This window comes from Hibiscus syriacus, unplaced genomic scaffold (genome assembly GCF_006381635.1).
Source record: "Hibiscus syriacus cultivar Baekdansim isolate YM2019G1 unplaced genomic scaffold, ASM638163v2 tig00110584_pilon, whole genome shotgun sequence".
In the NCBI taxonomy this organism is placed as follows: domain Eukaryota; kingdom Viridiplantae; phylum Streptophyta; class Magnoliopsida; order Malvales; family Malvaceae; genus Hibiscus; species Hibiscus syriacus.
This window is the reverse complement of record NW_024062792.1, coordinates 2,873,078-2,885,572: the sequence shown is the minus strand read 5'-3', so window position 1 is coordinate 2,885,572 and position 12,495 is coordinate 2,873,078. Positions and strand designations below refer to the sequence as shown.

Below are 12,495 nucleotides of genomic sequence, written 5' to 3'. Positions count from 1 at the left end.
TCCTTTAAGACAGCTCATTTCTTAATATTAAAAAATAAATAAATATTAATAAAACATTTCCCTAAAAATAATTAAAATAAATTAATTTATATAATTTATAAAAATAAAATATTTATTTATTTAAAAATATCATAAAATGGACATCCAATTGCTTTAAGACTGCCCTTTCTTAATATTGAAAAATAAATATATATTTAAAATATGATTATTTTTCTTAAAAGTAATTTATAAAATTAAATTTATAAATAGGATTTTAATAGAAAACAAATAAAATAAATAAATAAATACTACTTATTATATATTTATATGACTAACTAATAATAACATAATAATTAAAGTAATAATTTAAACTTATTGAAATTGAAATAATAATAATATAAATTAAATTGCAATTAAATAGTGACTGAAATAAATAAAATTAAAATAACAGGAATAAAATCTAAAATATTAAAATTTACAGCCCTTATTCGAAGTATTATGAAAATATAATTACTAATAGTGAATTAACCCTAATTATTAATTGGTGATTGAAATAAATATTAATTAAAATATGGGGGACTAAATAAGGTATTTGACCTAACATGTATATATATATATATATATAGTGATAAAAATATAAAAATTAAGGGACATTATTCAAAATATCATAAAGCATAAATATTATCAGTGTAATTTAACCTATATAATTATACGGGATTAAAATTAAATTTGTTTAAAATTAAAAGGATTAATCATGATATTTTACCTTAAAAGTATATATTAATTTAGTGACTAAAATATAATAAATTAAAATTTAAATGCAAAATTAATATGCTCAGAAATGAATTTCAGTGACTAAAATGAAAGGAAATAGAAATTAGCATGCAAAAATCGAAATAAAATAAATAAATAAAAAATCGGTGACTAAACTGTAAATAGACTTCTAAATTAGAGGGATTATTTCGTGATTAACCCTTAAAATAAATGAACAAAATAAGAAGCTCCTAAAAACCAATGACCTTATGTGTAGTTTACCCAAAAAATAAAATGATAACAACTCCCACTTTTTTTTCTTTTCCAGTAACGTGTTCCCTTCTTTTTCATTTTTCTCCTTTCACACTCTCCTTTCTCTCTTCTTCTTTCAACTCAGTAACCCAAAGCTCTCTTCTCATTGGCTCGGTCGAGAGCCATTCAACGCCTAGGCCTCGACACCGACCACCGTAAATCGGTGGCCAAACACTCTTCTGATTATCCCACACAAAACCCGAACCTAAAAATTTATCCTTAAAAATTTTTAAATCCCGATTTGGGATTAAACTACAAAAAACGAGACTAAAAATCTCAAGCCTTTCTCCGATTCTTCAACCGACGTTTCTCCGGCGACCTAGACTTCGACGAAGAACTATGAACAAGGTAAAATCGTTCCTTTATATTTCTGGTTTTTTTCTTACTGATTTTTTTTATTTCGAAAAAAACAAAATATGAAATACCAAACTGAAAAATAAAGACCAAATGTAAAAATAACCTTTGCTGTATTTTTGTTTCTGATTTTTTTTGTATTGTTCTTGATTCCTCTGTCCCAATTTACATATTGTTATGGGGTTTTTATAACCCCAATTTACATATAAAAAATAAAGATTTACATTATGTTATTTTTTGTGATGATGGGTTGATTCAGGACGTGGAGCAAGGGAGGCCGTGGGAGCTACCGACGACGTGAAAGTTGCTGAAACGTGGAGGGACAGCTGTTCTGGTGTTGGAAGCTACTGGAACATTGTTGTGGTGGAGGGACAACTATTCTGGGCTTGCTGGAATCTGCTGGAGCTGTAACATGGAGATGGCTACTGTCAAGGTAAAAATGGTGATTACAGTATCAATAGATGAAAGTGACAATAATAAATTTCATTACTTCACAAAGAGGCTTGAAGGTACATGACCATACCCTTCTCTTATTTATTCTTGAAAAAAAAATATACTCTACTATAAAGGGGAAACAGATGAAACATTATTCCAAACAGGTGAATCCAAGTACAGACGAATATATAGTTTATAGGTGCACTCCCTACTTGTTAGCCCACCAGAATTTGGACTTAATATTTTTAACCAAATCTTTGTCCAATTGAAATGCCTTGACAAGAACATCAGCATTAATGGGAGGATTAACGACACCCGAATTCTGGCTGCTCAAACTAGCCAAGGCAACAACATTGGTTTTTCCAATATTAAACTGAAAGTGAACAAGAGCAATGGGAAAAACAAAGACGTCTCCAGAGTATAGGACCTTTGTAATGAGATGATTTTCGGGGCTGGATGTCACGAAGCCGACAGAGAGTGTGCCCTCCAAAACCAGTAGGATTTCTGTGGCACGAGGGTTAGTGTGAGGGGGTTCAGGCCTCCATTTGGTGCATAATTGATTTGAACCAATGAGATGCCGAGAGTGTTGAGCGCCGGTATTTGGGCAACATTGATTAGAGTCACGGTCAATCCCACTGGATTTGACGTGTTTCTGAGCATGTTGAGGCCTGAATAGTAGAAGTATTCTGCTTTGGCAAGCTTGGGGTCCTTGCAGAACTTGCCATTAACAAACACTGCATATATGAAGAGAAGAAAAGAAGATTGTTATCTCCATAATGGTACATCATGCAATGAAAATACTTGAAGCACAAGAAGAGAAACCTACCTGCATCCTTGGGGTCATCGATGGCTACGCAGAAGTCCTGGAGAGGGCTAGTATCAGAAGCATAGGCAAATGGGGAAGCCACAGACTAGAGATAATGCTAGGATGAAATGGGCACTTTTCATTGTCATAAATGTGATTTGATTGCTTCGGAAGGGATGAGGAACTCTACTGGAGAACACGACTATTTATACATTACAGTTTTTGAATTAGTTTATCTTGTGCATTATTTTATATAATTTTTTTATGAATTGTTTCTCGAAATCCTACTTGTTGCATATACTTCTTACATCAGTATCTTTGTCATGGAAGTAGTCAATTCTGTAAGAAAATTATGTCTTTTGTACTAGCACTTGATCCATTCCAACATTGAATTTAGCATACATCCAAGTCTATATAATAATAACAATAGCCTTGTTGACAACATTTTGCCATTTGGCAGCGTTTAAACATAAAACTGTACCTGCTGGGCGGATTCTCTAGATAGATAGGAACACTGCAACTTTGAAATGGTGGAAGAGGCTAATCAATTGGATGTTATTTTATTTGTTTTTGTTAAAAGTCAATAGAGTAGTTAAAATAAACAGACAAGACATTTGTCGATAAACAAACGATCAATGTCTTAAAGGCTAGCAATAATTCATAATCAGATATCAAAGCTGGAATTATATAACCCTTACAGATTTGTCGTAACGATCTCTGTCGTCAGCAGAGCAGATCTCAGCGGTACACCCCAAGCGGTGTTCATTCTTCCAGTAGATGTCTACAAACGAAAGAAACGAAAAGCTAAAGATCCGTTTCAGCAAACATTGAAAAGAAGAAAGAAAATATAATAGAGAGGAAAAACCTAAGAGATGGAATCCGCTAAAGAGAGCAATAAAGAGAGCAGGCTGCACAACGAGAGAGAAGAGAGACACCAAACATCTCTTCAACATCTTGGGATAGGGAAGGGTCAACAGAAGAGCCACCGCCGCCTCCGCTGCCACCACGTACGTTAGAAATACCCACTGCAATGCCATTCTTAATATTTTTTTCCCTTTTCTTCTTTCTCGTATTTCCGCTTGCGCTTTTGATGTTGAAGCAAGGAACCACTTAATAAAAGAAGTCTCTCTGGGTGAAGAACAAAAATCCCACATTTGGTGCGCAAGCAAAAATCCCGTATCATTAGACATTTTCCTGGCGGGGAGAAGAAGTAATGGCGTCGGCCATTGTCGAGAGAGAGAGGCAAAAGGCAAAACCGATTAGAGTAAAGACTAAAGAGAAAGGGACAGGTTTTGAAAATGATAGGATGTGAGATTTTGGGGGAGGTTTTTATATGGAGAATGTGATGATTGCGTTGAGGGAGGAGGATCAAATATGAACCGTTGGATATATAAAGCATAGTAAAGACTATATATTTAGTGGCGATTGTATACAAATGCCCATTTATATAAAAACGCCACTAAAGTATGAGAATTTCGAGTATTATGCGGCGTTTGTGCGTAAAACGCCACTAAAGTACAAGCTTTTAGCGGTGTTTGTATAAAAATACCACTAAAATATGAGTATTTAGCGGCGTTTATGCTAAAAACCACTAAAGTATGAACCTTTAGCGGCATTTGGATAAAAACGCGCTAAAGTACGAGTCTTTAGCGGGGTTCGTACAAAAATGCCACTAAAGTATGGTCTTTGGCGGCGTTTGTATACAAACGACACTAAAGTATAGTATTTAGCAACAATTATATAAAAACACCACTAAAGTATGAGTATTTACCGGCGTTTATTCAAAAAATACCGCTAAACACGCCGCTAAAAACCCATTTTACTGTAGTGAAATAAATTAAAAAGTTAACAAGAAACATCGATATATAATTTTATGTATCAATAGATGGAAACAATGACAATAATAAATTTCAATACTTCACAAAGAGGCTTGAAGGTACATGACCATACACTTTTCTTATTTATTCTTGAAAAAAAATATACTCTACTATAAAGGGGAAATAGGTGAAACATTATTCCAAACAGGTGAATCCAAGTACAGATGAAGATGTAGCTTATAGGTGCACTCCCTAATTGTTAGCCCACCAGAATTTGAACTGAATATTTTTCACATCTTTGTCCAATTGAAATGCCTTGACAATAACATCAGGATTAATGGGAGGATTTGATCCAAACACTGCATTGGCCATTGTAACGACTCCCGGATTTTGGCTGCTGAAACCAGCCAAAGCAACAGCATTGGTTTTTCCATTATTAAACTGAAAGTGAACAAGACCAATGGGGAAAACAAAGACGTCTCCAGGGTATAAGACCTTTGTAATGAGATGATTTTCGGGGTTGGATGTCACGAAGCCGACAGTGAGTGTGCCCTCCAAAACGAGTAGGATTTCAATGGTACGAGGGTGAGTGTGATGGGGTTCAAGCCTCCATTTGGTGCATAATCGATTCGAACCAATGAGATGCCGAGAGTGTTGAGCCCTGGTATTTGGGCAACGTTGACTGGAGTCACGGTCGATCCCAATGGATTTGATGTGTTTCTAGGCATGTTGAGGCCTGAATAGTAGAAGTCTTCTGCTTTGGCAAGCTTGGGGTCCTTGCAGAACTTGCCATTAACAAACACTGCATAAATGAAGAGATGAAAAGAAGATTGTTATCTCCATAATGGTACATCATGCCATGAAAATACAAGAAGCACAAGAAGAGAAACATACCAGCATCCTTGGGGTCATCGATGGCTACGCAGAAGTCCTGGAGAGGGCTAGGATCAGAGCCATAGGCAAATGGGGAAGCCAGAGACAAGAGAGATAATCCTAGGATGAAATGGGCACTTTTCATTGTCCTAAATGTGATTTTGATTGCTTCGGAAGGGACGAGGAACTCTACTGGAGAGAATTAGTTTGTCATGTGCATTATTTTATATAATTTTTTAATGAAGTTTTCCTCGAAATCCCACTTGGAAGTAGTCAATTCTGTCAGAAAATTATTCTTTTGTACTCGCACTTGATCCATTCCAACGTTGACTTTAGCAGATATCCAAGGCCATATAATAATAACAATAGCCTTGTTAACAACATTTTTCCATTTGGCAGCTTTTAAACATATAACTGTACCTGCTGGGCAGATTCTCTAGATAGATAGGAACACTGCAACTTTGAAATGGTGGAAGAGGCTATTCAATTGGATGTTATTTTATTTGTTTTGTTAAAAGTCAATAGAGTATCTAAAACAAACAAACAGGACATTTGTTGTGACCAGTTCCATTGCAAAATATGCATGCATGGGAAGTCTGAACTTGGACGAGGATCGACAAATAGAGTGGTTAAGGAATGATTCCACGAATTTTTCTTTTTGAGCAAAAGAACCAGGAGACTTGGCAAATCATTCATCTGTTTTCACTTTCCTTTTTAACATGGAATTATTAAAGAAATAAATTTACAATGGACCTGTTCAGAGCCTGCTATTTATAAATAGACATGCTTTCAAACCAGATTTCTCACCCCTCAAAAAGCAAGAATTTATTCAAGCTCAAGACTGCTACTTACAACAATGAGAGGTGTTGGATTCCTTGTAGCATTAGTCCTGTGGACTTTGGCTTCCAAACTTGCCTCAGCTTCGGATCCCAGCCCTCTTCAGGATTTCTGTGTAGCAGTTAATGATACTAAAGATGGTGGTATGTTCTTTGAAACTTCATCTTTGTAATATTTTCATTGAGAAGCAGCCAAGTGGTAATATTTTTTTCTTTCTATATTAATGCAGTTTTTGTGAATAGAAAGTTGTGCAAGGACCCAAAGCTTGCAGTCCCAGAAGACTTCTTCCTTTCGGGGCTCAACATTCCAGGAAATACATCAAACCAAGTAGGATCAATGGTGACTCAAGCCAATGTTCAACAAATTCCAGGACTCAACACTCTTGGCATTTCTCTTGTTTGAATTGACTATGCATCTTACGGTGGCCTAAACCCTCCTCACACTCACCCTCGTGCCACCGAAATTCTAGTTGTTGTGCAAGGCACCCTTTACGTTGGCTTTGTCACATCTAATCCTGAGAACCATCTCTTCACCAAAGTCTTGTACCCAGGAGATGTCTGTTGGAAATAAAACACTCACACAAACAACTTTTATTGAAACTCAAACAAATATTACAAGAGTACTCTCACTCAAAAACAAGAACTACAACTCACTCTTATAAGACTTTGCTTCTTCACTCACTTAGAAGCTCTTAATTTTTCTTGATACTTAAAACTAAAATGGGAAGGGGGTATTTATACTACTCAAGAACAATCCTACACCACACAAATAAACTAATTTAAACCATTACAAATTCAACAAATATCTAACTCTCACCTAACTAAATTGATGTAAGCAATGACATCATTACTTAAATGATGTAAGCAATGACATCTTTAATTAAATGATGTAAGTAATGACATCAATTTAGTTTGGGTTTGGGTTTAGGCTCCCATAATGGATCAAGTTTATGATCCAACACCCCCCTTAAACTTGATCTCGTGACCCCTAGTAGGTTCCTTAATCTTAAGAAGTCTTCGCTGGTCAGTGGCTTGGTAAAAATATCAGCAACTTGATCTTTTGACTTCACGTATTCAACTTCCACATCTTTTCTTGCAACACACTCCCTTATATAGTGGTAGCGAATATCAATGTGCTTGTTCGATCATGGAATACTGGATTCTTCGCTAAGGCAATGGCTGACTTGTTGTCGACACAAACCTTGGTAGGCTCTTCTTGTATCAAACCAATCTCCTTCAATAGATTTCTAAGCCAAATTGCATGACAAACACATGAGGTAGCAACAACATATTCCGCTTCACAAGTGGACAATGTGACAATCGGTTGTTTCTTTGACATCCATGTGAACGCAATATCTCCCATGAAAAATACGAATCCAGTAGTGCTCCTTCGATTATCTATGTCTCCACCCCAATCACTGTCGCTATATCCAACAAGCTTGTAATCATTAGAAACTGAATAGAACAAGCCAAAGTCAATTGTACCTTTCAGATAGCGAAGAATTCTCTTTGCGGCTTTAAAATGGGTGGTTGTTGGAGATTCCATGTAGCGACTAACCAATCCAACTGCGTGAAGAATATCGGGTCTCGTGCAAGTTAGATAGCGTAGACTTCCTACCAAACTTTTGAAGAATGTTGGATCTACACTTTCGCCTTCTTCATGTTTGGTCATCTTGATCCCGTATTCTGCCGGTGTGCTTATTGGCTTACAGTTCTCCATCTTGAACTTCTTCAGTATCTCCTTTGCATAGCTTTCCTGTGAAATGAAAATTCCATCATTTTGTTGCTTAACTTCAATGCCAAGGTAGTACGCCATGAGCCCTATGTCTGTCATCTCGAATTCTTTCATCATCACATCCTTGAATTCATTAAACATGCTTGGGTTGCTTCCAGTGAAGATCAAATCGTCCACGTAGAGGCACACGATCAAAATATCTTCATCTTTGATCTTGATATATAGAGCATGCTCGTAGGGACATTTGTTGAAGCCATTCTCTTGGAAGTACTTGTCGATTTGGCTATTCCATGCCCTTGGTGCTTGTTTTAGCCCGTAAAGAGCCTTCTTCAACACCAACACCTTGTCTTCGTGCCCTTTGACTTCATAGCCTGATGGTTGCTGAATGTAAACTTCCTCTTCAAGAACTCCATTTAGGAAGGCAGACTTTACATCCATCTGTTGTATCTTCCACTTGTTTTGAGCTGCCAAAGAAATGATTAGTCTGATAGTCTCCAATCGAGCAACAGGAGCAAATACCTCATCATAGTCAATTCCAGCCTTTTGACTATAGCCTTTAGCAACTAGCCTCGCCTTGTGCCTTTCAATCTCTCCTTTGGCATTTTGCTTTGTTTTGTACACCCATTTGACATCTATCGCCTTATGTCCCTTGGGAAGTGAGGTAAGTTCCCATGTGTCATTCTTCTCGATGGCCTTGATTTCTTCGTCCATCGCATCTCTCCATTTCTTTTCTTGTACCGCTTCTTGAAAGCTCACTGGTTCACAATCGGCAAATAGACAAAATAATGTAAGATTATCTTGTCGTTCAGTTACCTCATAGAGATCTCTAAGGCTTCTTGTGCGTTGCACAACTCTTTTACTTTGACTCCCACTTGACGATGATGAAGGTGATGAGTCTCCTTGAGTGGTTGATGTTGGTGAAGTGGGTGGAGTTGCAAGCTCTTGTTGAGATTCATCTAGTTGCTCCCTCATTGTCTGCTCATCTTCTTCAAACTGAGGAAAGAAATTGAAGTCATCTGTATGAGAGTTAAAATCCCATTCTCCTTCTTCGTTGAAGACCACATCTCGACTAATCACGAACTTCTTATTGTCTGGATTGTACAACTTGTAGCCCTTCGAATTAGCATCATAGCCGATGAAGATAAAACTCTCGCTTTTATCATCAAGCTTCGTTCTTCTCTCGTCTGGTACGTGAACATGGGCTATACTTCCAAAGGTTCTCAAGTGGGAAATTCCAGGCTTTCTTCCACTCCATGCCTCTTGCGGTGTCTTTCCCCATACACTTCTTGTTGGAGATCGATTTGATAAGTAGACTGCACACGATACTGCTTCCGCCCAAAATTCTTTGGGTAGTTTCTTGCTTTTGAGCATGCTTCGTGCCATGTCGAGGATTGTTCTATTCTTTCTTTCTGCCACACCATTTTTTTGGGGGGATCTAGGAACTGTCATTGGTCGACGAATTCCATTTGCTTCACAAAACTCTTGAAACTCCTTGGAAGTAAATTCTCCACCTCGGTCGGATCTCATGGCTTTAATCTTTCTACCGCTTTCTCTTTCCACTACTGCTTTGAACTTCTTGAAGACTTCGAAAACTTCTGACTTCTGTTTCAAGAAATATACCCAGGTTTTTCTTGAAAAATCATCAATGAAGAGAAGAAAATAGTTACTGTTACCGAGAGAGCTCGGCTTGATCGGTCCACACACATCGGTATGGATGAGCTCAAGTGGCTTCTTGGCTCTTGTCTCTGACTTCTTTGGAAAGCTTTTCCTGAATTGTTTCCCAGCTAGACATCCTTCACAAAGCTGATCAGGATGGTTGATGCGAGGTAGTCCCTTCACCATCTCCTTCTTATATAACAGCTCTAGACCTCCAAAATTGAGATGCCCAAATCGAAGATGCCAAAGCCATGATGCATCTTTATAGCAAGCTTTCAGGCACTTTGCAACATCATTTTGTATGTTGATCAAGAACATTCTATTCTTTGACATCGGCACTTTAGCAATGAAGTTATTCTTATCATCTTTTATAGAAAGATTATAATTATTCATATGAATATCATAACCTTTCTCTACCAGTTGCCCTAAACTTAAAATGTTACTTTTCATATTGGGCACATAGTAGACATTTGAAATAAATTGATGTCTCCCATCTTTCAAATGGATAAGAATGTTACCTCTCCCTTTCACTGCTATTGTGGAATCATCTCCAAACGAAACATTTCCACTTACTGACTCGTCTAGCTCCACAAACATGTCTTTCCTTCCACACATGTGATTGCTTGCACCACTGTCAAGATACCAGGAATTTGCTTGGCCACCATCAGTTTCCTTTCGTTCTAGAAGAAGAGTTTCTTTGCCATCTGTCTTTTTCTCCACGTAATTGGCCTTCTCCTCAATTTTGTTGTTGGGAGCTCTACATTCTGAAGCATAATGCCCAAATTTTTGACAATTATAACATCGAATTTGAGATTTGTCATACTTTGAGTTTGGATTAATTCTTCCACGGCCTTGTGTTGAGCTTTCTCCTTTCTCATAGTTGTTGTTGGAATTGTTATTGTTGTAATTCCAGCCTCGTCCACGACCTCGATTTCCACCTCGTCCATGGCCTCTACCTCTGCCTTGGCCACGTTGGTTTCTATCATTGCGTTGGCTCTCATGCATATCCTTGAGTTGCAGCTTGAGGAGTTGCTCAGTAAACTCATGCTTCTTTTTATGCTTCTCTTCGTATGCTTGCAATGATCCTTGGAGCTGTTCGATCTTCATTTCTTCCAAGTCTTTAGTTTCTTCAATCGTCACGACGATGTGCTCAAATTTGGGATCCAACGAACGGAGTATCTTCTCTATTATCCTCACATCGTCTAACTTTTCACCATTTCTTTTTAATTGATTAGAAACAGCTACTACTCTTGAGAAATAATCTGAAATAGACTCAGATGCTTTCATGTTTAAGGATTCAAATTCACCTCTTAATGTTTGGAGACGAACCTTCTTCACTTGCTCGGATCCTTTGTAAGAGGTTTGCAGCTTCTCCCACGCTTCCTTGCTAGAGCTTGCACATGAAATCTTTTCAAAACCATCATCATCTAATGCTTGATAGATGAGGTAGAGAGCCTTCTTGTCTCTCTTTCTTGAATCCTTCAAAGTTGTCTTTTGATCTGGTGTAAGAGTAGCAAAAACATCATCATCCGCAGGCTCATTATAGCCTTTCTCTATGATATCCCACACATCTTGTGATCCAAGAAGTGCCTTCATTTTGATACTCCAATTGTCGTAGTTGTTGTTGTTGAGTGTCGGAACTTGGAATGGTGCCATACCATTTGCCATATCTCTCAATATAATGAGATTTTGTAAAATCCGATTATACGGATGAATCCGGAACGATGAAAAAAAAACTTTGGAGGGACTTGGACAACTCGGTCAAGGGCTCCAACTCGGCTGAATCGGCTCAACTCGGTGAGTCAACTCGATTTTCTGGCAGCAGTCTTCCGGCGGTGCATGGCGGTGCGTCAGAACTCAGATTGAGAAAATTCTGGCGGCGTCGTATTCCTCTCGTCGAGACCTTCGATCTTTCCAACTCTCTCTGATGCCACTTTGTTGGAAATAAAACACTCACACAAACAACTTTTATTGAAACTCAAACAAATATTACAAGAGTACTCTCACTCAAAAACAAGAACTACAACTCACTCTTATAAGACTTTGCTTCTTCACTCACTTAGAAGCTCTTAATTTTTCTTGATACTTAAAACTAAAATGGGAAGGGGGTATTTATACTACTCAAGAACAATCCTACACCACACAAATAAACTAATTTAAACCATTACAAATTCAACAAATATCTAACTCTCACCTAACTAAATTGATGTAAGCAATGACATCATTACTTAAATGATGTAAGCAATGACATCTTTAATTAAATGATGTAAGTAATGACATCAATTTAGTTTGGGTTTGGGTTTAGGCTCCCATAATGGATCAAGTTTATGATCCAACAATGTCTTCGTGTTCCCTGTTGGTCTCATTCACTTCCAGTTCAACCTAGGCCACACAAATGCAGTTGCCTTTGCTGCTCTCTGTAGCCAAAACCCAGGCGTTATCACCGTTGCAAATGCAGTGTTCGGCTCACACCCACCCATCAATCCCGATCTTCTTTCCAAAGCCTTCCAGCTGGATAACAATATTGTTAAGCAACTTCAGTCTCGTTTCTGGTGGGATAACAACTAGAGTAATATTTCTATATTCCATCAAACTTATGTACTAGCTAAATAATTTTTTTCTGGATAATGTTTGACTTGTTTCTCTGTTGAACTTAGTATTTCATTTATTGAAAAAATAAAAATTAAAGAGGGTTGCTTATCAAAACCTCTCTTAATGTTACTTTGGTTTTTAATTGTGGACTAAAATGTGAGAGTGGGAAGTACTAGTGCATAAGTGAAAACTGAGAAGAAATAGAAGGATCAAGTGTATAGTTAGACACTTGACTCAATTTTGTGGGATTTGGCGACTAACTCTTTGGTATTAATTTGAATTATTTTATTTCTAAATGTTTTGATTTTCTTAATATGATAAATTTGTTAAGAATCAAATTTTTAAATG

General features: G+C 37.2%; 3 pseudogenes; 1 reads left to right on the top strand and 2 right to left on the bottom strand.

Annotated features, from left to right (window-relative positions):
* Positions 1-1,629: 1,629 nt before the first annotated feature.
* On the bottom strand, positions 1,630-3,018 carry LOC120133689 (annotated as a pseudogene).
* Positions 3,019-4,626: 1,608 nt separating this feature from the next.
* Positions 4,627-5,473, bottom strand: LOC120133576 (annotated as a pseudogene).
* A 674-nt stretch (positions 5,474-6,147) lies between these two features.
* LOC120133565 lies at positions 6,148-12,123 on the top strand (annotated as a pseudogene).
* Positions 12,124-12,495: the final 372 nt, after the last annotated feature.